The sequence below is a fragment of the Rhineura floridana genome, chromosome 3 (genome assembly GCF_030035675.1).
Source record: "Rhineura floridana isolate rRhiFlo1 chromosome 3, rRhiFlo1.hap2, whole genome shotgun sequence".
Taxonomy (NCBI): Eukaryota; Metazoa; Chordata; class Lepidosauria; order Squamata; family Rhineuridae; genus Rhineura; species Rhineura floridana.
This window is the reverse complement of record NC_084482.1, coordinates 73656792-73679720: the sequence shown is the minus strand read 5'-3', so window position 1 is coordinate 73679720 and position 22929 is coordinate 73656792. Positions and strand designations below refer to the sequence as shown.

Below are 22929 nucleotides of genomic sequence, written 5' to 3'. Positions count from 1 at the left end.
TGATTTCAGATCTTGTTTTATAGTCTGAAATTTAACCACAGTTTCTTTTAACAAAGAATCCAGCTTTCAAGCACACATAATTGTGGAGAAACACGCCTCCCCCCCCAAAAAAATATGTTGGCAGTCTGTGCTAAGATATCACACTCAGAAAATAAGGATGAGAGTGGTCCAAGTATTCAACTTCTTCAGTTAGCACAAGCCACTTCTGCTTCCATTACATAATACAGTGATGGGAAACCTTCATCCCACAGCCAAATTAGGCCCAGCTGGGGTTCTAATTTATCCCAAGAAGCTGATTTCCTCACGTGATGTCAGGTATGGGACAGGTGAAAACATGGTCACAAAGGAACAATTGGAAGCCTTGAAAGTGTGCTCCTGATTGTTCTTTGCAAGTGAGGCTTGCTGTAAGCACCGATCAACTGATTGATGCTGACATCAGGCCTGCTGGGATCAGCTGCACTACAGAGTTCTTAGTGAAGAACTCCATAGTGCATCCAATTCCTGCCCAAAGTGGGGCTTTCTGTAAGTACCAATCACATTTGCACAGTCTTGTGACAGGAGCATTTTGTTAAATAAATAAATTTTGTCATCTCATTTACCCAAACTAACTGGCACTGGCAAAAGGGTGAGATTGCTAAAGAGATCTGAAGCAAAAACAGAAAAAAACAAGTCTGAGTAGAATTACATTGTTTTCTACAGTCTATGGAAGGGATGGGTAGAAGATAGATTGCAATGCATCAAGTGGTCAATGGCCAATTTCGGATTCTTCCAAAGAAAGCTGTAGAAGGTGAGCCATGGTTTGATCATGCAAGGCACTTGTATCCTTAGGCAAAAATGCATACTGAGGACAACTTAGAAGTGATTAGTTGTGCCTTAACTGTTAAGAGATCTTGTGTGTCCAGTCTTGCTCTATAATGTAACACACAATGGTACACCACAGGAACTCTAGTAAAAGAACAGTATGACAATACAACAAAGTCAGCTCACTCCTGGCCAAAACTAGGTCCCTTGATCAGTCAAATATTTAAATATTGTCAAAATAATGTCAACTATTAGATGCTAATAAGTTTAAACAGAGAATCTGGTGTCCTACACCTGACCTTACTACTGAAAAGTGACAGTGGCCTAATCATTGCACTGCCTGAGAAAGGCCTAGGGTGAGATGGCAGGTCTAATGCAGCTAGATGGATTTCAGAGATTGCTTTCTACTGTGGGCTGGCTGGCTTTTCTGACCTCCAAAGGACAAGCACAAAATTGTGACAATCACCTGCCACCTCCATGAGGTCTTACAGAGCAACACAGCATGTGTTCTTTGAACACAGAACAAATATCCTTCACAGGCACACACATTTACATCATACAAAAAACTACCCACTATTCCCATGGGAAACTGTTTAAGTGGCAATCCAAGGCCTGCAACCCTGCATTTTGTTCCTGTTCAGAGGCCACTGCAGTTAAGCCAAAGGCCAGCTGGAGAAGTTAGGTCAAATAGTTTAATTGGGAGCACAGAAGCAAAGGATCTGTGAAGAGTTGCAGGGCAGGCAGTGCCAGCTCCTGTGAGAACTGTGCAAGAGACCCTGATTTCTGCAGAACTAAGTGGCCCTCACTATTGCAATTCTATCAAATGTCCCTATGATGCAATTAGAAATGGAGACAGCTGCTTACTAAAGGGTATTCTCAACTTCATAAAATATCTTGTAACATTTGACTATGGTCAAATAGACTTTCAACTGACCAGTAAATTAACCTGCATATCTACTCTATACTTGTCATTTAATGGGTGCTACCTTGTGTACACCTAGCAGGAAGACAATTATAAAAGTGAATATATTTGAAGGAGTTCCACTCAATCCTATCTGTTATTAAGAGACAGGAACAGTTAAATCAAGGTTGATGGAATAAAGTGGAAAGAGGGAAGAGTTTATCTCACACTGGATATAAGAACTGTCTAATAAAAATGAATGCCAGTGGATTCATAACACAGGACTAGTTTCCACATAACAATAAGGCCTTTGTTTCCTCTCATGGTTTGTTAGGCAAGAAATAAATCACAAGCTCTAGTTTGCATGCACTGCTAAGCCAGTGCTATGGTTTGTTTCTTCCCTGATTGGCAAAGGGAGGATGGGGCAGGTGCGATTTGAGCAACATGCACCAGAATGTTGCTTGTTCATGGTAAGCCATTGTTTGTTGGTAACTAATGCTTACTATGATGTGCCAACCAGACCATAGGTGTCTCTTCTTGTAGGACATAACGAATTTGTGTCCATTGTAACAATACATGTTGAAATAGTTGCCAAATTACATGGCATTTTAAAAGATTGGACCAATTAATGGAGGAAAGGTCTGTCACTGACCATTGACAACAAGAGCAGTGGGAAAATTACTATTTAAATACTTTTTTAGTATCAGATACTAGGATGAATTAACTGGGAACTGTCAATGCCATGGGGTGACATCCAACACTATACAAGCAGATTCCTGCTCGTGCAATAGGATTTCTCCTTCCTTTCCCCAACCCAGCCCTGCTTGTTCCCAAAATATGCTTTAGAGGGCTGAGGAACCCTCCAGAGCAGATTCTGTGGGTGAATGGGACACTAAAGAGGAACGAGGAAGTTCCACTGCATAAGGAGAAATCTCTTGCATAACCAGGTGGGCATCACTGGATGTCTTTTGTAAACAGCTTAGAGATTTCATAGAATCATAGAATAGTAGAGTTGGAAAGGGCCTATAAGGCCATCAAGAACAACCCCCTGCTCAATGCAGGAATCCAAATCAAAGCATTTCCGACAGATGGTTGTCCAGCTGCCTCTTGAATGCCTCCAGTGTGGGAGAGCCCACTACTTCTCTAGGTAATTGGTTCCATTGTCATATGGCTCTAATTTTTCACAATCAAGCAGTATACAAACCTTAAAATATATATTACATTATATATACTTTTGGATATATTCTCTGGACACATTGGCACCACATGGCCTTAACCTGGAGGAACAGTACCAGCATTACTTAGCTTCTGCAAATGAAGCACCTCTGAGCATTCCATCCTCAAAGCTCTGCCACCTTGGTAACAGCATTTGTATGTTAGCAGGTGATGAAGGTGGAAGCCGTATTGAGTGCTGGGGTAGATGGACCTTTGGTCTAATCCAATAAGACAAATCATCATATGGGGGGGGGAGAAGAGGAATGTGCACTCTATAGTATCTACCTTTGTAGATAATGCACAAATAACTACAGAAAGCCTTATACAGGCGGGCCCCGCTTATATGGCAAGTTCCGTTCTGGACCCCCGCCGTAAAGCGGAACCCCATTGAGTATAATGGGGCACATTGCGCAAAAATGCTGCAAAATGCCGCAAAATCGGCTTTAAAACGGGGAATGAAAGCCGCCGCATTAGCAGAACGCCGGGAAGCGAAGCACCTGGAAGCGAGGCCCTACTATATTCCATTAAAGGAACTACATTCCCCATTTGTGATTATAATGATTACATGAAGCAAACAACGTCTAGCAAGTTACAGAGTAGCTGCTAAGGCTTAAATCACTGGAATCCAATAGAAAGAAATATAGAAGAATGTTCTTCCCTTTCTGATGCTTTTAGACCAGTGGTTTTTACCCTTAAGAAAACTTTTTTGGTTGCATTAGTGTGCCAGTTCAAGAACCTTAGCGTAGAAGCCAAAAAAACCCTACATACACACCCATGAGGTACCACAATATATGGGGGGGGAGGGGAGAAGAGATCAGTATTGGCAAAAAATGGTCAACATTAAACAAATTTCCGAGGGTACCTGAAGTTCTAAACAACTTAAACAATCATCTTCTAAATCCATTTTATACAGATAGTGAAGTTGGGTGCAAAACGTGGAAGGACCTGGTTTCTCCAACCTCCTAACCTCATCCCTGCTTCGAAGTTGAAATAGGCTCCATCCTAGTGAGTAAAAATCATTTGTACATGGAACTAACCAAAAGATTCAGCGTGGTCTACACCAGTCTTCCCAAACCTGGTATTCTCCAATCAGCCTCAGAAAGGAGGGCAGGTATGATGGAATCATAGTCCAAAACATCTGGAGGACACCAGGTTGGAGAAGAATGCTCTAACACTATGTCCCAGGTATTCAAAAACCCACTCTGCTAAGGAGAGGCTGTGGGATACGAAAACAGTTCAAGCACTCTCTGTAGACCATAAATGAAAGAGGTTTTATAAGTTTTAAAAACAGGCAGGGGTAGCCAACATGGTCTCTCGAGAAGTCATTGGGCTGTAACACTCATCAGTGCCAGTTGGTATGGCCAGTGGTCAGAGTTGACAGGAGCTGTAGTCCAACAGTATCTAGAGAGAAACATGTTGGCTACCCTAAGCATTCTTATCTTTCATTTTTCTTCCCTTAAGCTGCAATCCAATACATGTTTCTTCAGCAATATGTTCCACTGGGTTCAATGGGACTTACTCCCAGGTAAGTGTTATTGGATTGCAGCCTCAGTAATGTATCCAGCAAAGAAATTCCTTACTCAAGGATGAAACTAGGGTGGACCATGATGTAACATTACATTGTATAATGTAATCATAGTTTTTACCCCAAAAGTGGATGGCTTCACAATGTTCAGCCAAATTGTGCAACAGTACATTGACAACTGCCTCACAATACCAAAGGATGCTTGTGAATATCTGATTGTAGCAGCTATTATCACTAAGTTGCTGAATAGCAACTGCGCATCACTACAGTGGAGACTGGGGGATGGAAAGGGGAAAAAATAGCAAGAGAGAAGCTCCCATAAAAAAATGTTCTCCAAACTGTACAGCTGAGCATAAGCTCCTGAGAAATTGTGACCTCCAGCAATTTAGTATAGTTTGTTTAGCAACTATGTCCATGGCATCTAGAGGAAATGGACGAGAGACCTAGAAGCCAGGTACACTACCTTCACTCCCTACTTACAGTACCCTGAATGACCAAGAATAAATTAGAAGGTACATTTAGAAATGGAACGTAGCACAGGAAGCTGCTTTATATAGCCAGACCATAGGTTCATCTTGCTCAGGATTGTCTGCATTGACTGGCAACAGTTCTCCAGGGTTTCAGGCAAGGTTTCCCAGCCTTACCTGGAGATGCTAGAGACTGAACTTGGGACCTTTGCATGCAAGGCAGATGCTCTACCACTGAGCTATGGCCCTCCCTCAAGTGGGGGTGAGAGCAAATGGTATCAAGACAAAGGAACACTAAAGCAAATGTAGGAAGAGAGCAAAGGCAATCTGGCAGTTTAAAACAAAGCAAAGAAGCTACTATAAATATTTTATAATACACGTTTATTTCTTTATTGTATTTAAAATTAGTTACAACTTGTATACTTACAAGTCCATAAGGCAGCAATAAATTATACTGTTTCTTCAACCATAAAAATTCAAGCACAGTAAGAATTGATATGTGCTAACATCCACTTTAATTACTCAGTCAACATCCAATCTTTTAAGTCAAAATGTCAGGTGCTTTCTTGTGTTTTTAAGTTAACATGGATGTTCCTCCTCATCACTTGATTTAAAGGAACAGAAACAATGTTCTACAGAGTATATAGCAAATATTCTTCATAAACAGTTTTTATTGTCTGAACATGTACATGAGTCAGCATAAAGAAAGATTTTGAAAACTTCAATAGGTCTAACCACGTAATGGAACAAGGAACATTACACCAAACAGCAAATCTAAGATTTCTTCCAATCCTAGCTCCCATTTTAATGAGATATTTCTGGTTCTTACAGTTGTGGTAATAAAACAAAAACTGCATAGAACAAATGGTCCATTAGGCCTTTCAATGTGTTCTAAATCAGTGGTTCCCAACCTTTATGAGCACGGGACCCCCTTTATAAGCTGAATTTTTTTTGTGACCCCCTCCGCCCAGGGAGGCAGGCTGGCTGCCAGGAAGGAAAGGGGAAAGCAGCCTTTCTTTGCAGGCTTGCTTCTTTTTGCTTCACAAAAAGCCCTCTCCTCTCATTCTAAGTAAGGGCGTTGCCAGTAGCGGCAGTGCAAGGAGACGGGAATCAGTGATAATAATCCCCCCTTCTTCCTGGTAGCCCCACCCTCAGCCTCCTTTGGCATCTGCCATGTATTTTATAGGCAGATGCCTGCCCTTAGTGCGCCTAAAAGACGCTCTGGCGCTTCAGCAAAAGGCCTCCCCTCTCGTTTGGAGCAAGGGGGAGGTGTCATCTGCAGCAGCAGTGGAAAGCAGACAGTGTAGAAGGAGTGAAGACTTTTTAAAAAAATTAATAAATAATTCATTTCTTTACTGTTCCCGGCCCCCTCTGGATTACTTCGTGGCCCCCAGGTTGGGAACCACTGTTCTAAACTATAACTTGTGCATAATGGCACAATAACTGAATGGAACAGGTGTTCTGCGGACTCCCCACCATAAAACACACAAAAAATCTAGATTAGCTAAACATATAGTACATGAAACAAATACAACAAGGGTGCAAATCCACACAATTTGAATATTTTAGCTACAGAATTTCACGTGAGTTTACATTAAGGGAACAGAATTCCAAAGACCCTGCATAAACTTTATTCAAGATTTACTCTTTCTGTAAAGAAAACAGATTACCAACTTGTGATTATCCTCATAAATAGTCCACAGTCTGGAAGTGTATTTGAAGTATAATTCAACAGTCATGAGCGACCTGACTCCATAATAAAGATAGCACCTTCCAGCAGTTAAAGCAGCCTTTCCCAACCAGTGTGCCTCCAGATGTTGTTGGACCACAATTCCCATCTTTCCGGACCATTGGCAATGCTGGCTGAGACTGATGGGAGTTGTAGTCCAACAACATCTGGAGGCACACTGGTTGGCAAAGGCTGAGTTAAGGACTTCACAGTTATGGAATATATGCATTTAGGTACAAGCCGCAACACATTTCTCTTTTGGATTTTTGCGTGCGTAATAATAGCATTTTTATTTTTCTTAGAAGTAAAACTTACTGCAAAGCTTTAAATCACTTCTTGATTAAAATTTGGTACATCCACAAAGAACAGATGAAATTGCTTTGGGTGGGTAGCAGGGGTACCAGTTAATTAAACCTGCTTTATATCCCCCAAAGTAATTACCCACAGCTGTACAAAAGATGGCAGAAGGTAATGCAATACTTAAATTTCTGAATACTTGCATACTATTTCATCAAGATGTGACAAGAGTTCCCAGTTAGTTATATATTATATAAATCAAGATGAAGAAGGATAAAAGATATAACAAATAATGAACACTATTGTATGTGAAAAATATGGAGTTGTCGAGCATGCAGAGTTGGAGACCACCAATCCCGGTCCATTTGGCCATACAGTATTCTGTAGAAGAGAATCAATTTGGATGTAGTAGATAAGTCATTTTGTTTTTATGACGTTAAATGGATTGTTAGCATTTTTAAAAGATTATTCTACTGAGTAACAGAAAAAGATTTTGCCTTGGGAGTAAAAATTAAGGGCAGGAGTAGGGAACCTCAAAGTTGCATCCAACGAACTTGCCCCATTTGCGCAGGTAAGAGGTAGAAAAAGTCCTGCTATACAGGCAGAGGTCCTTCTGACAATGGGACAGCTTGATTGGATATAACCCACAGGTCCTGGGGACAAATGAGGCCTTCCAGGCCTCCGTATTTGGTCCATGGGATTTTCCCTAGCCCATAGTCCCTTCCAGGCCACACACCTCACCAGCCCTGCTCTGCACCCTCCTTGCCTGCTTTTGCTTAGCTGGAATGTGTCCTTGAACTGGAGCGACAGGGGGAGGGTGGGAGATGCATGTGTGTATGGGAGAGGCGTGTGTGCGTGCGTGTGTGCGGAAACCTCTGACTGTTTTGTGGCTGGAATGTAACCTACTGTACAAAGGTTAAGAGCAGCATCCATTGATCCACTCACTTTTTGCCTCTTGTCCTGCCCACCCCTGAAATGTTGCCCTTGAGGGAATGTGGTTCTCTGGCTGAATATGGTTCCCCACCTCCGATTTAGGGAGTTGATGAGGCTCTTCATTTTGGTTACCAGCTAATGCCATCAGCAGTTTACCAAGCTTTATGTAAAGTCTACCAAGGTCTGCCTGCATATTTTAGACGTTATCCAACTTAAACTGCACAACACATCTGCAAAATTGTCACTAAATGAAAACAACAGACTCTTGTGACATCTTAAAGACAAATTTAATATGGCTTAGGCTTTCACAGACTACGATCCATCAGATGTATTTGTAATGGTTTTCCACCTTTATGTCAAAAAATGGCATTTATCAGCATAGTGTTATAAAGTTTTTCCCACTTCCAGCCCTCTCTCTACCATATCTACATCCACCCACTTATTTCAAAAACTCAAGCGTTGTTTAGAAACCTGAATCCCAGAAACAGAATTGTACAAAATAAATCCATGCAAGTGTATTTGCATAATTTATGCTTCTTTGTTTTAGAATTTGGTGTTGTTTTTGTAGAAAAAATGCATGCAAGCCTAACAGACACAATGCAAAGAAGAGGATTACTACAACAGATTAAGATGAGTCAAGCCAGGGGAACAGACAGAATGAATGAGCAAACAACTTGGGAGATACAGAATGCATGTTAACTGGGATGAGGGGGAATGAAGACTGGAAATAATGACAAGGGAGAGAACTCAGTAAAGGTGTGGTAAATGGAGCATCTACTGGTAGATTGATCAAAAATGTAGCTATCACTATAAAGTATTCAGGTGACTTAGAATCAAAGTAAGAGAACTACCAAACAAAAAGAACTATGAGGGAGTAAGATCCAAGAGGAAAGCATGACTGGGATGTTTTTCTGTTCACGGTCCAAGCTGTTACAATTCATTAAACAGCTTGTATGATACTGAACTTTGGGAACAGCAAGACAGTTCTTGTTAAAACCATTAACCACATTCACTAACTAGGCTCATACTCAGGGATATTATTATAAAGTGGGCCAGTTGACCAAACAGGGGCCAGGTTTTACCTCCAAATGACGTCCACACACTCCACTTATTAGCTGGTGGACAGGCTACATGGTAGTCTGCCCAAGGTGGCATATCAAACAACTTCTAGGATCACACAGCACATTAACTTGTCAGTGACATCATGTTAATCAAATTGGGGTGGTGCTGTGGAGTATAGGAGCTCCACTCAACACTACCACAGAGGCTGCACCCCCATTCCATTCTGGCCACCGCCATGTTAATTACACTGGTCCTAATATATACATGTTGGGAATGATGCTAGTATAATTAACAAGGTGGTGGTGAGTAAACATGCATTATATGTAGGATCAGCCATCCTGCTCCCCAGTCTAAGCCACATCAGCTGTGGTGATGGTGGCAGTGGACCTGCTGGGGCCCCATCATTCACCTAAGTATGCTATGTACTGGTGCTGAGCCTTTGTCCAAAATTTACTCAATATATCTTAACTGGAAGCCCTCTGTGGCATCTCTCTCAAACGGTATCCACCTTTATTAGAAACACACAAACACACATATGTATTGATAAAAAAAACTAGTATTCCTCTTTAAACATACTTATGCTAGTTATTTGTGGCATAAAGAGGGTGGGTGGGAGAGGGAGAACCAACATTTGTAATGCTTCCAAGCCTGTAGTCCAAAGGAGATTCTTACATGCCACACGTGACTAGATGAGTAGCTACTGTGATAAAGGGCCTTCCTCATTGGGGTGACACAGTGGTGCAGTGCTCAGCCTGTAAAGAAGTAAAATTATGATAAAACGTACTTTTTTAAAAAATGAGGCAGGTGGGAGGGGGTGAAAATTGTATTACTTGCTGTCTGTAATATGAGGCGGTTATTGTCAGTGACTGGGAGACCTGAACAGCCATGTTCCTTGCTGCACTCCTACAATTACTGCATTAACTGGGTAAAAGACTGCACTGTCCTAGTGACAAAGTAGTCAATGGCAGGGAGACCAGTTTTCCTCACAAAGGAAGCACTAGCTGGAGAAAAGAGACTAAGATTTATTAATAAATAAAATAAAAAATTGTAACTCAACTGCTAATAAAACATGGCTTTTTAAACAACTGGGTGAATTCATGGGAGGTACGTCTGTCAGTAGCTATTAGCCACAATAGCTAGATATGCACTCTGCATGTTCAGAAGTAGTCTACCTCTAATTATCAGATGTTGGAGAGTAACCGCAAAGGGGACGGCTATCAGTTTTTCTAACAACTTGTGTAATTCCTTGGGGCATCATCCCAACTGCTAAGGTAGATGGTCTGTCTCAGCATGTTACTTATTTTATTTATTGATAAAAGTATTTGTATACCACTATTTCATTAAAGACATCAATGCTGTTTACAACACATTCAACACAATAACCATAGAATAAAACATTAAAAATACAATAAAAACAAAGGTAATCTGCTGCAAAAAGAGCAGGCCTACATAAGCCTGGTGGAACAGAAAAATCTTCAGCAGATGCTTAAAATTTAAAACAGAAAGTGTCTGCTGAATCTCTGTTGGCACAGCATTCTAGAGAACTGGGCCGATGACACTGAAGGCACAATTTCATGTCGATGTTAAAATGAGCCCTGCCAACTCGGGGGACAGCCAGAGCCGCTCCTGCAGATGTTCTCAGTGATCGAACTGGGATATAAGTGTTCAGGCTGTCCCTAAGGCACCCTGGACCTAAGTTGTTCGGGGCTTTGTAAATTAATACTAGGATCTTGGACCTGGCTCAGTAGTGGATGGGCAGCCAGTGCAGATGTTTTAAAAGTGGTGTCACATGTTGTCGGCCATGTGCTCCCATAAGCAATCTGGTTGCTGCATTTTGCACCAGCTGGAGCTTCCAAACCAGAGGCAGCCCCACATACAGCGCGCTGCAGTAATCCAGCCTTGAAGTTACCAACACGTGAACTACAGAGGTCAGACTAACCCTGTCCAGGAATGGCCACAGCTGATGAATTAGACTAAGCTGGCAAAAGGGACTCCTAGCCACAGAGGATACTTGGACCTCAAATGAAAAAGATGAACCCAGGTGTATACCTAGGCTACAGACCTGGTCCTTCAGAGGGAGCATAACCCCATTCAGAACAGGTAACTTGCCTATTTCCCAGACATGGGAACCACCTACCCAAAGAACCTCTGTCCTCCCAGGATTCAAGCACTGTTTATTGGCCCTCATCCAGTCCACTACAGCATTCAGACACCGATACAGAGCATTCACAGCTCGTCCAGATTCAAATGTCATGGAGAAAGAGAGCTGCGTGTTATCAGTATATTGCTGACACCTTGCTCCAAAACTCCTAATGACTGCTCCCAATGGTTTCATATAGATGTTGAATAGACTGGGGAGAAAACAGTACCCCTTGGAACCCTGCAGCACAAGTGCTAGAGGAACGCTTACCCAGTGTCACTCTCAGGATGCGACCCTGAAGGTAAGAGTGGAACCACGTAATACAGTGCCTCCAATTCCCATCCCACTGAGTCGATCCAGAAGGATATCATGGTCAATGGTTTGAAATGCTGCTGAGAGATCGACCTGACGTAACAGGATCACTTCCCCTGTCTCTCTCGTGATAAAGGTCATCCATCAGGGCAACCAAGGCTGATTCCATTCCAAACCCAGGTCTGAATCCAGATTGTGATGGATCTAGATAACCAGTTTCATCCATAAATACCTATAATTGGTCTACAACCACCTTCTCCATCACCTTTCCCAAGAAAGGAGTATTGATGACTGGTCTATACTTGTTACACTCCATTGGATTCATAGAATCATAGAATAGTAGAGTTGGAAGAGGCCTATAAGGCCATCAAGTCCAACCCCCTGCTCAATGCAGGAATCCAAATCAAAGCATTCCCGACAGATGGCTGTCTAGCTGCCTCTCGAATGCCTCCAGTGTCGGACAGCCCACTACCTCTCTAGATTCAGTGTGGGCTTTTTAAGAAGTATATGAACTACCGCCTTTTGAAAGTCAGTGGGTGTCACACATCACACAAAGATGTGTTTGCTACATTTGTGACCATTCAGTTACCCCAGTTCGGTTAGCTTTAATAAGCCAGGATGGACAAGGATCTAATGAACAGGTGGTCGGGTGCATCACTGTTAGCATCTTGACCACATCATCAGTCCTCATTAACTGGAATTGATCCCACAACATTGGACACCTCAGCTGGAACTGCCACAAGAGCAGCATCTAAATCACTGCAGAACCGAGCAACTTTGTCCTCACAGTTTAGCCAGCTGGTCACAGCTAGATACTGTGTGCTCCAGAGGTCTGCCTCCCGGTCAGGAGTGACCCACCTTTGGACCACATGGAACAATTCAGCCAGACAGCTCCTCGAGGATGCAATGGAGGCAGAAGTAGGATCTCTTTGCTGCCCCCACCGCCATGTGGTAAGGCCCAATTGTGAACCTTTGGCTGGCTCCAAAGCAAGATCTATACCACTTGTGCTCTAGCCCTCACCCGGTCCATATTACTTACCACAGCTCCTCAGTATACCAAGGAGCAGTGGGCTCCATGGCACCGGAGATGGCTCTCAGGAACAATTGCGTCAATGGCCCTATGAGTCTCACCATTCCATAGTGAGACTAGGGCCTCAACAGGATTACCTGTTCTTTCCACTGAAAAATCCCCCAGAGTGGTCAGGAATCTATCAGTCTCTGGGGGTGGACCATCCTAACTAGTCCTCCACCCCTGCAGGGGAGAATTGATGCTGCAAGACCAAACCTCACCATGCAGTGGTCTGACCATGACACTTCTAGTGTTCAAAACAAATTTGGTGTATCAATACTGTTTGCTAATATATTTGCTATAGCAAACTATGCAAATATATTCACAGGTGCAAAATTTAGGAGTACTCGTTCTGTCACTCATTTGATGTACTGGTGGCAGTGACAAGGGATGCTTTTTTTCAGCTTTAACCAACATGCCAACTATGGACTCTACTGACAAAAGTGGACCTCACCACAGTCATCCATGCAATAGGGCCCTCCAGAGTAGACTACTGAACCATGCACTGCAACATGGCTTCCCATGAGTTCGGAAACTTCAATTATTGCAAAACGCTACAGCTACAATGCTAGCAGGAGTTAGGCAATTTGATTCTATTGTGTCATTTCTACATGGTTTGCACTGGCTGCTGATTAGTTTCAGCTTGGGACCTGGGTGCCTTCAGAACTCTATGTTCCTTCACACATGCTCTGATTGAGATCCTGGGCCGTGCTTCAAATTCCTCTACCACAAGCGGCGTTGCTGGAATCACAAAGGTCTTGCCAAGTGAGATCTGTCACAAACTATCATCAGGTAGCTCTAGGTGGCTGATGAACATCTGGCTTTTTCAAAGGTCTTAGGATAATTATATAATTTTTGCTGGTTAAATTCTATGCTATCTTTTTTCATGCTAGAATTTGTTCTGCTTAATTTTAATAAGAGTATTTATCTGGGATTTTTTGGTACAGATTATGTTTTATTCTGTTTTTATTACTATTTCTTAGCCACTTTCAGTCTTTTTGGAGAAATAGGCAGGACGGAATTTTTTTAAAGCAGCCACTCCTTTTTGCTAAAAAAAAAAAAAGAAACAAAAAAGAAAAAGGGCATTCGTTTGACCTGCAATAATATTACTGTATAAACTATGAGGTATAAATAATATTCATAACAAATGCTTTCAGAAAACACTACCAGCTTTTATTTGAGCAAGGGCATCTGAACCTTGGCTACTGTAAATCTTAAATCTCTTCATCCCAGCCACTCCACCTGAAATTACCACATCTGGGATTGCACTTATTGCCAGTTTAAGATCAACTGATGAAATATCTACATTAACTAAACTGGTCTACAACTCATATAACTTGACTTCTTTGCATGGTTTAGGATTAGCACTGGAGGAAGAGCAGGGCTCTTCTGCCTTTAAAGGAGGCAGAAGACTTTCCTCTTTCAACAAGCCTTTTAAATTGAGACCTATCCCAGTCTGCATCTGTGTCAGAATTGTTTAATATGTTTTTAAAAATGTTTTTAACCCTTTTTAAAATGTTTTTAATGCTGTTTTGTTTTAATGTATTTTAAGATCTGTTTTTATGATGTTTTAAAGTGTTTTAGTGCTTTGTTTGCCGCCCTGGGCTCCTGCTGGGAGGAAGGGCGGGATACAAATTAATTAATTAAATAAATAATCCAACTGTTTAAGCCGTTTCTAGAAAAGCTTCACTGGTTGACACATTTGTCAGACATCTTTTTACTTATTCATTGCCCCCAATTTATTTTTGGACCCTCCTTCCCACCTGCAAGAGAGGATACTAATGTGCATATATCACAAAGAGTATGCAAATTCACACCTTCTTTTACAGGTGGATGTGCCAATCCACATACAGTGTACTGGGCCAAAAAAATCTGGTGGCAACCCTGCATTAGAGTTAGCAGAGTTACAGAAGTCAAAGAAGAAAATGCTCCAATGAACTATGTTTGTGGTCAAAACCAAGCTGTGGAAGAAGGTAATGTCAGCCTATTATTCCAATTCACCTCCTCAACATAAATTGTTCATCAGCACTTTTGGATCTGAGACAAATTCTGACAGTACATTAAAATTTAGATCCAGTTAGAGCTGTCCTATTTTAAGACTGCTTGCTCCATCCAATTATACCAGTGTCTGGGATGGAGTAAGGGAATTCTTCTGTCAATATAACATAAACCCATGGGTGTAGTCCAGAGGTGGCTAACCTATCACCCTCAAAATGTTGTTGGACTCCAACTCCCACCAGTCCCAGACAGCATGATCAATAGCCAGGGATGACGGAAGCTGTAGTCCAGCAAAACCTCTGTTCTAGTCCTACCTGGAGGTTTGTTTTCAGTCTTAGTTCTTGACTCAAACCAGATGAGGATGTCATCCAAGTAAGAGAAGCCTTTTATTTATTTAACTGAACTCAAGTCTTGGCACAAAGTCAATTCACTAGCTAAGGATAGATTTTGGATAAAGAACTCTGAGCAAAGTAAAGAAACTGTTGAGGCAGGAAAGTGATGACCCTAAGCAAAATGTAGGAAGTGCCAGTAGCTGGTTATACCTCTTCCATTTCAATGCCCCAAGACATTCCTGAGATTGGTTCTTGCTTCTGCTCAGGTTGCTAAGTTCTAACAACATTAGAATCTCACAATGCAAAATAATATATTTAATAATCAGTACAATATGAATTTTTCACTCAACTATTATTGAAATACTGAATCTAAAATTATTTTCAACAACATTAAAATAGGAATTGTTCTAAATTTTTAATCTCCTAAAACTGCTAGCACACAGGTGCCCCGCAAGAAAACCCAGGATGCACATACAAAACCAGAAAACCAAACTTTCATGCAAGAGAAGGTAAGAAAAAAATTACTCATTACCTTGAGGCAGAGTTTATCCTTGTTTAATTTCCCTTCAGTTTTTACTCTCTAATCTCCATTTTGACACTTAACAGTGAAGTGTAAATCTGCAAAGAATACAGTATTATATTAGTAACAAATAAAAGAAACCAAGAAACAAAAATACTATTTTTAACATTTCAAAATTATGTGGCATCTTTTCAGATTTTTTATTATTTCTGGAAAGGCAAGTTCTAAAAGAAAGTATTGCCTTGCTATGTTAGACCAGAGGATTATCTGGTTCCATCAAAGGCCAGCCAAACGCCTTTTGTAAAGCACATAAGCAGACCATAAACACATTCTCAGCCTCCTGATTTTCACCCCCACTATTATGAGTTAAAAAACCCTTTGAACACTAAGGTCTCATTTAGCTGTCCTGGCTAGCAGCAGTAGATAGACCTCTGTGTAGCACAACCCTATATTGACCACTGTGGTTAGAAGTTACTGTTCACCTGCAACTAACTCAGATTCTGAGACAAACAGAAAGCAACTACCAATAGCTTAAAAATATGATTTACTCCAATGTCAAGCAGATCAGAGGTGGAGAAAATATAGCAAAGAATAAGTCCTGCAGATCCTTTTTCTCCCAAGTTGCTGCTAAAATAAAGCAAACATTGGAAAAAGGAGGCAGAGAGGGGGAAGGGAATTCCTTCTACTGTTGAATTCCATGTTGGCAATCATTAGGAAAGGGATTGAAAATAAAAAAACTGTAACTATCATAACGCCGTTGTACAAATCTATGGTATGTATGACTGCACTTGGAATACCTCACCTCAAAAAGTTATTGTAGAGCTAGAAAAGGTTCAGAAAAGGGCAACCAAAATTATCATGAGGTTGGAACAATTGCCCTATGAAGAAAAGGCAACATTCGGGGCTTTTTAGTTAGGAAAAAAAAGGTAAGTAAGGGGAAACATGACAGAGTGTACAAAACTATGCATGGTGTGGAGAGAGGATAGGACTTTCTCCCTCTCTCATAATACTTAGGACATCCAATGGAACTGAATGTTGGAAGGTTCAGGACAGATAAAGGAAGTACTAAAGGAAGTACAAAGCATATAGTAAAACTATGGCATTTGTTCCCACAAGATGTAGCGATGGTCACCAACTTGGATGGCTTCAAAAGAGATTAAACAAATTCACGAAGGATAATGCTTTCAATAGCTGCTACCCATGATGGCTATGTTTTACCTCCACTGGCATACTGCCTCTGAATACCAGTTGCTGTGAATCACCCTAAAAAAATTTCACCACACAACATTCCCTAATGTCCCAGGAGTTTAAATATGTAGGAAGAATTAAGTGCTAACTACACATTTAGCAACTACTAACAAAGATTTCCTGTTTTAAACAACATTGCTTCGGTAACAAATGACAAAATAGACAGCAAGTCAATTCACCAGACACAAACTTTCCTCCACATGTTGGCCCCAATGTGGATGAAGTAAGTCATCTCACTGATTTCACCAGTGTCACCCTTCCAAGATGTGAACATGGCAAACAAGGAATCTGAAACCACTTCTACCTCATATAAACACTGCACAAATCTGAAAACAGTTTTTGAAAGAACCAGGTCCATAAACATGTCATTTCAGATGAACCTCCAATTAGATTTGCATATGCGTCAGTTCAACCAGGGAAACAATGTCTGTGCTTTCATACTCTCTCCTCCATCCTGTTATACAATACAGTTCAGGCTTCCCCTGCAAACCATGATTATTACCTAGGATTTGATCCTGGTTTTCAGGGCAAGTGTAGACCATCATTTGTTGGTTCACTTATGCTGGCAAACTGATTTTTTGCAAATCAGGAAGCAATTCATTAAATGGACCATGTTAGGAAAGATGGCTCATCCCTGTAACAGCAGGTCACAGCTTGGCATTATATGCAAACTGACCTGTGCTTGATTTACTTCTTTACTGTATATGTTTCATTGACTGTAGAATTTAATTTTTCAAATTTTGAATGTCCAAAGTTACATAAGATGCAACCTATTCAAGAGGAATGTATACATACTGAATATAATTATATCAGGAAAAAACTCAACTTACAAGTTTAACCTTGTAAAAACATTTATACCTCTCCTGAAACCCTAATCAGTTATATAAATAATTTGTAAAAAGTAAGCTTTCATTGATGCTACCTATCTCCCAATGGAGAAAGTTTACAAGATTTTTACAAATAAATCCAAGTCATCCTTATGGTGATTCCAGAGAGAAGATACAGAAGTGAAAGGTTATTGAATCATGTTGTTTTATCTGAAAGGCACTTACGTCAAAGATTTGTATCTCATCATAGAAGCTTTAGATCTGTAAGAAATTCCTTGGCATCCAATGTCTCAAAATATCCACAGCTTGCCAATTGGTAAGTCATACTACTCACAAGATAGTGAAATTTTACAAAGATGTAGTAAGTTGAGACAAATTTGATTTCTTGCAAATTCATGTTTGAATTGCTTATCAGTCATGCTTACTGGCAGATTGAATGCTGTTATACTTGTTTTCCTTACCAGTACTATTGCTGCATATTTCATCATCTCCTCAATGTCAATTTTTTGATACAATGCCACATATTAAGGCGACAATGAACATAAGAACATAAGAACATAAGAAGAGCCTGCTGGATCAGGCCAGTGGCCCATCTAGTCCAGCATCCTGTTCTCACAGTGGCCAACCAGGTGCCTGGGGGAAGCCCGCAAGCAGGACCCGAGTGCAAGAACACTCTCCCCTCCTGAGGCTTCCGGCAACTGGTTTTCAGAAGCATGCTGCCTCTGACTAGAGTGGCAGAGCACAGCCATCACGGCTAGTAGCCATTGATAGCCCTGTCCTCCATGAATTTGTCTAATCTTCTTTTAAAGCCGTCCAAGCTGGTGGCCATTACTGCATCTTGTGGGAGCAAATTCCATAGTTTAACTATGCGCTGAGTAAAGAAGTACTTCCTTTTGTCTGTCCTGAATCTTCCAACATTCAGCTTCTTTGAATGTCCACGAGTTCTAGTATTATGAGAGAGGGAGAAGAACTTTTCTCTATCCACTTTCTCAATGCCATGCATAATTTTATACACTTCTATCATGTCTCCTCTGACCCGCCTTTTCTCTAAACTAAAAAGCCCCAAATGCTGCAACCTTTCCTCGTAAGGGAGTCGCTCCATCCCCTTGATCATTCTGGTTGCCCTCTTCTGAACCTTTTCCAACTCTAGAATATCCTTTTTGAGATGAGGCGACCAGAACTGTACACAGTATTCCAAATGCGGCCGCACCATAGATTTATACAACGGCATTATGATATCAGCTGTTTTATTTTCAATACCTTTCCTAATTATCGCTAGCATGGAATTTGCCTTTTTCACAGCTGCCGCACACTGGGTCGACATTTTCATCGTGCTGTCCACTACAACCCCGAGGTCTCTCTCCTGGTCGGTCACCGCCAGTTCAGACCCCATGAGCGTATATGTGAAATTAAGATTTTTTGCTCCAATATGCATAATTTTACACTTTGAAAAATCTCAAAGCTGTACTTCTTTGTTAAAGAAAGGGAAAGAAAATGGAATGGACTGCCTTCAAGTTGATCCCGACTTACAGCTACCCTATGAATAGGGTTTTCATGGTAAGCGGTATTCAGAAGGGGTTTACCATTGCCTCCCTCTGAGGCTAGTCCTCCCCAGCTGGCTAGGGTCTGCTCAGCTTGCCACAGCTGTACAAGCCAGTCCCTTCCTTGTCTGCAACTGCCAGCTGGGGGGCAACGGGGCTCCTTGGGGTAATGCAGCTTGCCCATGGCTGCACAGGTGGCAGGGCACGTAACCCCTAAGCCACTCACTGTGGGGTGATCTTTAGCTGGCCCTTGACACCCAGGAGACACAAACAGGAATTTGAACTCACAGACTCTGGACTCCCAGCCAGGCTCTCCTCCCTACTGTGCTATACCAGCTGTAAAGAAAGGGAATACTAAGCTTTAAAAGGTCTATATGGACCTTTAGAAAGAGAGAGCAAGATATTTCTTCTCACAGGCACAGTGCCCAAGGCAAAATATCCAGAGACCATATTCCGCCTGTGCACATAATACACAATTTATTTTATTGTTTTATTTTCATTTATTTATTAAATTTATATCTCAACTTTCCTCCCAGAAGGAGCCCAGGATGGTAAACAAAGGCACAAAAAGCACTTTAAAATATCTTAAAAATAAACGATGTTAAAACATATTAGAACAAAACATCTTAAAAACAACTTTAACAACACAGATGCACAACGGCAGAGAGGTGCAGCTCATTACTGTCAATGGGTGGTCTTGCGGTAGTGCAAGGATTAGTGCTGGCAAAATGAAATTCCCCTCCTCCTCCCACCCACACCTCTCTCCCTCCTCAAATCTGCTCCAGAGGAATTGGGAAACCCTCACAACTGTTTTAGAAAATACACTGGGAGAGGAGAGAATGTTCTATTCTGCAAGTAAAAACTCTTGTGCTGACAGAACGTTCACCTTAGTGCTATGTTGAATACAACCGACCAAGAGGTTTCTGTGTGCGCTCCTCCCATCTCCTTGTTCATGTCTTCACCCCTCCACCTGAATTCCTCAACAGTGGCATATAAACACTCTCATTTCCCATAATAGCCTGCTTGTGCAAACTAAGAAGGATGGAGAACAGAATTATGTGATGTCCTTCAGGGGATTCCTCAACACGTAGGCAGTGTTTGCATGAAAAAGGAATATGCACAAGGTATTAAAATATGATTTGACTTCTCAATTAAAGAAATTTAAATATATTGATTTTCAGGTTTTTAAATCAACTAACTTGCATAAATCTGAATATTCCAAAATCCAGAAGTTCTGAGGAAAAATTCCAATGTTATATCCAGCTAAGTCAGAACAATTTGCACTCATACAAAGCAATCCCCCCTCCCCCATATGCATCCCCAGAGCTTGGAAAATTTACTTTTTTGAACGATAACTCCCATCAGCCCAATCCAGTGGCCATGCTGGCTGGGGCTGATGGGAGTTGTAGTTCAAAAAAGTAACTTTTCCAAGCTCTGTGCATCCCACACTGGGGGTTCTCCCAACCTTCTGGAGCAGATTTGGGACAGTGAGGGAGGATAAGTTCCACTGCACAAGCCAAAGTTGTTCTGCTCCCTGAATGACATGGTTGATTCAACTCTTACTTTTTTAAAAATAAAAACTGTGGCCAGCTAGACGCATCTGCATCCCTAACAATGAACACAGGAGCCTTACTTGACCACAAACATGCAGTCCTCCTAAATGCTTGCATGCCTCTTGCTCACTACAACAAGCTGTCAAAGTGCTGGACCTTGTGCCACTCTTCAAAGCTGTCGCCTCTCTTACCCTCCCCTTCTTTCACGACAGACACAGCACTGTCTACCTTCCAGCAGCAAAAGCAGGAAATGAGACTGCACACTATAACCCCATGTTTACTTTTAAAACAGGAGAGGCGCTATGGTGTCTTGTCACTTTAGGCCTCAGAGACACAGAATCAGGAAGAGAGATAACTCTGATTAGATTAATTTTTTGCAGCTGTAGTATTGCATCAAATGTAGGTAAATTACTACTTTCAATACCCAGTCCACATGAAGCCATTTCCTGTATTTCCCATAGTTCCTTTCAAAAGTGACATCATTCAGAACTTGTCAAATTCTTTTGAGCACCATTAGATATGGGACATTAAAATGTTAACCTCATGAAAAAAACAAAATAAAAGCACACTGATAAGAGTAGTCACCAAAACAGAGATGGTATGGACAGTGGACATTTATTTATTTTAGTCAGGAAATTTATAGTCCGCTTTTCATCTTCACAAAGGAGTTACTCAAAGTAGCTTAGAGAGATATAAATGAAAACATAAAACGATTCCAAACCCAACCAATAGAGCAAAAATTATTTTTATTTAACGAAACTTACATACCTCTTGATTGTAATAAAACCTCAACATTAACTAAAACCAGAAGCAAAACAAGAAGAGCAGCCCTCACAACCAGTACTTTAAGCAGCAACAGAATAAAACCTTGTTTTTAAAACAGAATGCTTCAATTCCTGGAAGGCAAAGAGGAAGATAAAATATCTTGGGGCAGGGAATTCCATATACAAGGTGGCACCACAGAGAAAGCCCTATCGGGCATTGCCACCTACCCTGCATCCGAACGCAATGACACATGCAAGAGGAGTGCAACAACTGATGTCAAAGCAGGGGCCGCCAAACTTTTGCACCAGTGGGCACATTTCACATTTTAACAAAGTGCTGTGGGGCACTAATCACCAAATGGCTGCTGGAGAGTGTGTGTGTGGCATAACACAAAACTATATTCCTTGTTGTTTCCCTTCCCTGAACAGCCTCATGCTTATCATGGGAAGTCAGCTGCTAGTCCTGATTGTGGAGATCACACAGTATTGATTCCCTGGTCATACCACACTAACTCTGACATACATACTCTTTCTCACATATACAGAAGCACTGACATCGATTCAGAAAAGTTCATCCAATGAGCCAATGGGGCAATCTTGCTTTCCCTCCCTCCAACAGTTAAAAAAAAAGCCATTCCGCAGGGCACTCAGTCATGGGCCCAGTGCTCTTCAACATTTTTAAATGACTTGGATGAGAAAGTGCAGGGAACGCTTATCAATTTTGCAGATGATACAAAATTGGGTGGGACAGCTAATACCCTGGAGGACAGAAACAAAATTCAAAGTGATCTTGATAGGCTGGAGCACTGGGCTGAAAACAACATAAATACATTTAACAGGGATAACTGCAAAGTTCTACACCTACGAAAAAATCCAAATGCACAGTCTGGGGGATATTTGGCTCAGCAATACTACATGCAATTGGCTAGTTACATTGATTTACCCTTGAGCTCTGTTTCGGAGACTTCTCAGCCTACCTGGAAGCTGAAGAACATGAAACAGACGGTTTAAATGTAGGTGGTGGGAAAGGTAAAACCAAACCTAACAGCACATCATACAGCGTGCGTGTAGACCACTGAGGAGGTGGCATTGGTGCTGAATTCAACATTGTCAGAATGGATTTCTGTTTGCACAGTGTGGATTTAATCTTCCTCTCCCCCCCACAAGCCACCTTTTGCCCCCAAGAATCTGATTTGGAGAAAATCGCAGAAGATGGTTTTGGTAAATATTGGATACAACCAATGGTGGACAATATCAGTTGAATTTCCTCTAATGGAACTTGTTCTAAGTGGTCAATGGGATATCATAATCTAGGCTTGCCCACCCAGTCAGAAAATGGTCTACAGGAAGGTGGCTAACCCTTTTAGGCCCAAAGGGCATGTTGAGGTTGGCCAGCCCTCTAAGGGCTGCATGCATGTGTGAACAGAATCTGGGGGGGGGGAGTCTAGTAATCTCCAATCTGTCAGATCAGGTGGGAGAGTTAAATGTTTGTTTGTGTGGCTTCGCCTGTTTTCATCTTAACTGTATGGAGAAAATGGAAATAGACTACCTTCAAGTCAATTCCGACTTATGGCACACCTATGAATAGGTTTTTCATGGTAAGTGGTATTCAGAGGTGGTTTATCATTGCCTCCCTCTGAGGCTGAGAGGCAGTGACTGGCCCAGTGAGCTTCATGGCTCTGGGGGGATTTGAAC

The 22929-nt window shown here is 41.5% G+C and overlaps 1 protein-coding gene across 10 annotated transcripts in view; it reads right to left on the bottom strand.

Moving 5' to 3' along the window:
• The window catches only part of BRD4 (bromodomain containing 4), a 128232-nt gene that overhangs the window by 76366 nt on the left and 28937 nt on the right, over positions 1–22929 (bottom strand). For 8 of the 10 annotated variants that reach the window (XM_061616561.1, XM_061616571.1, XM_061616570.1 and 5 more), the window contains exons 2-3: positions 15314–15399; positions 9507–9682 (exon numbers count right to left, since the gene is read on the bottom strand). The gene's annotated coding sequence lies outside the window, so the exon portion shown is untranslated. The remainder of the gene's footprint in view (positions 1–9506; positions 9683–15313; positions 15400–22929) is intronic. The other 2 variants (XM_061616563.1, XM_061616562.1) reach the window with 2 other exon arrangements.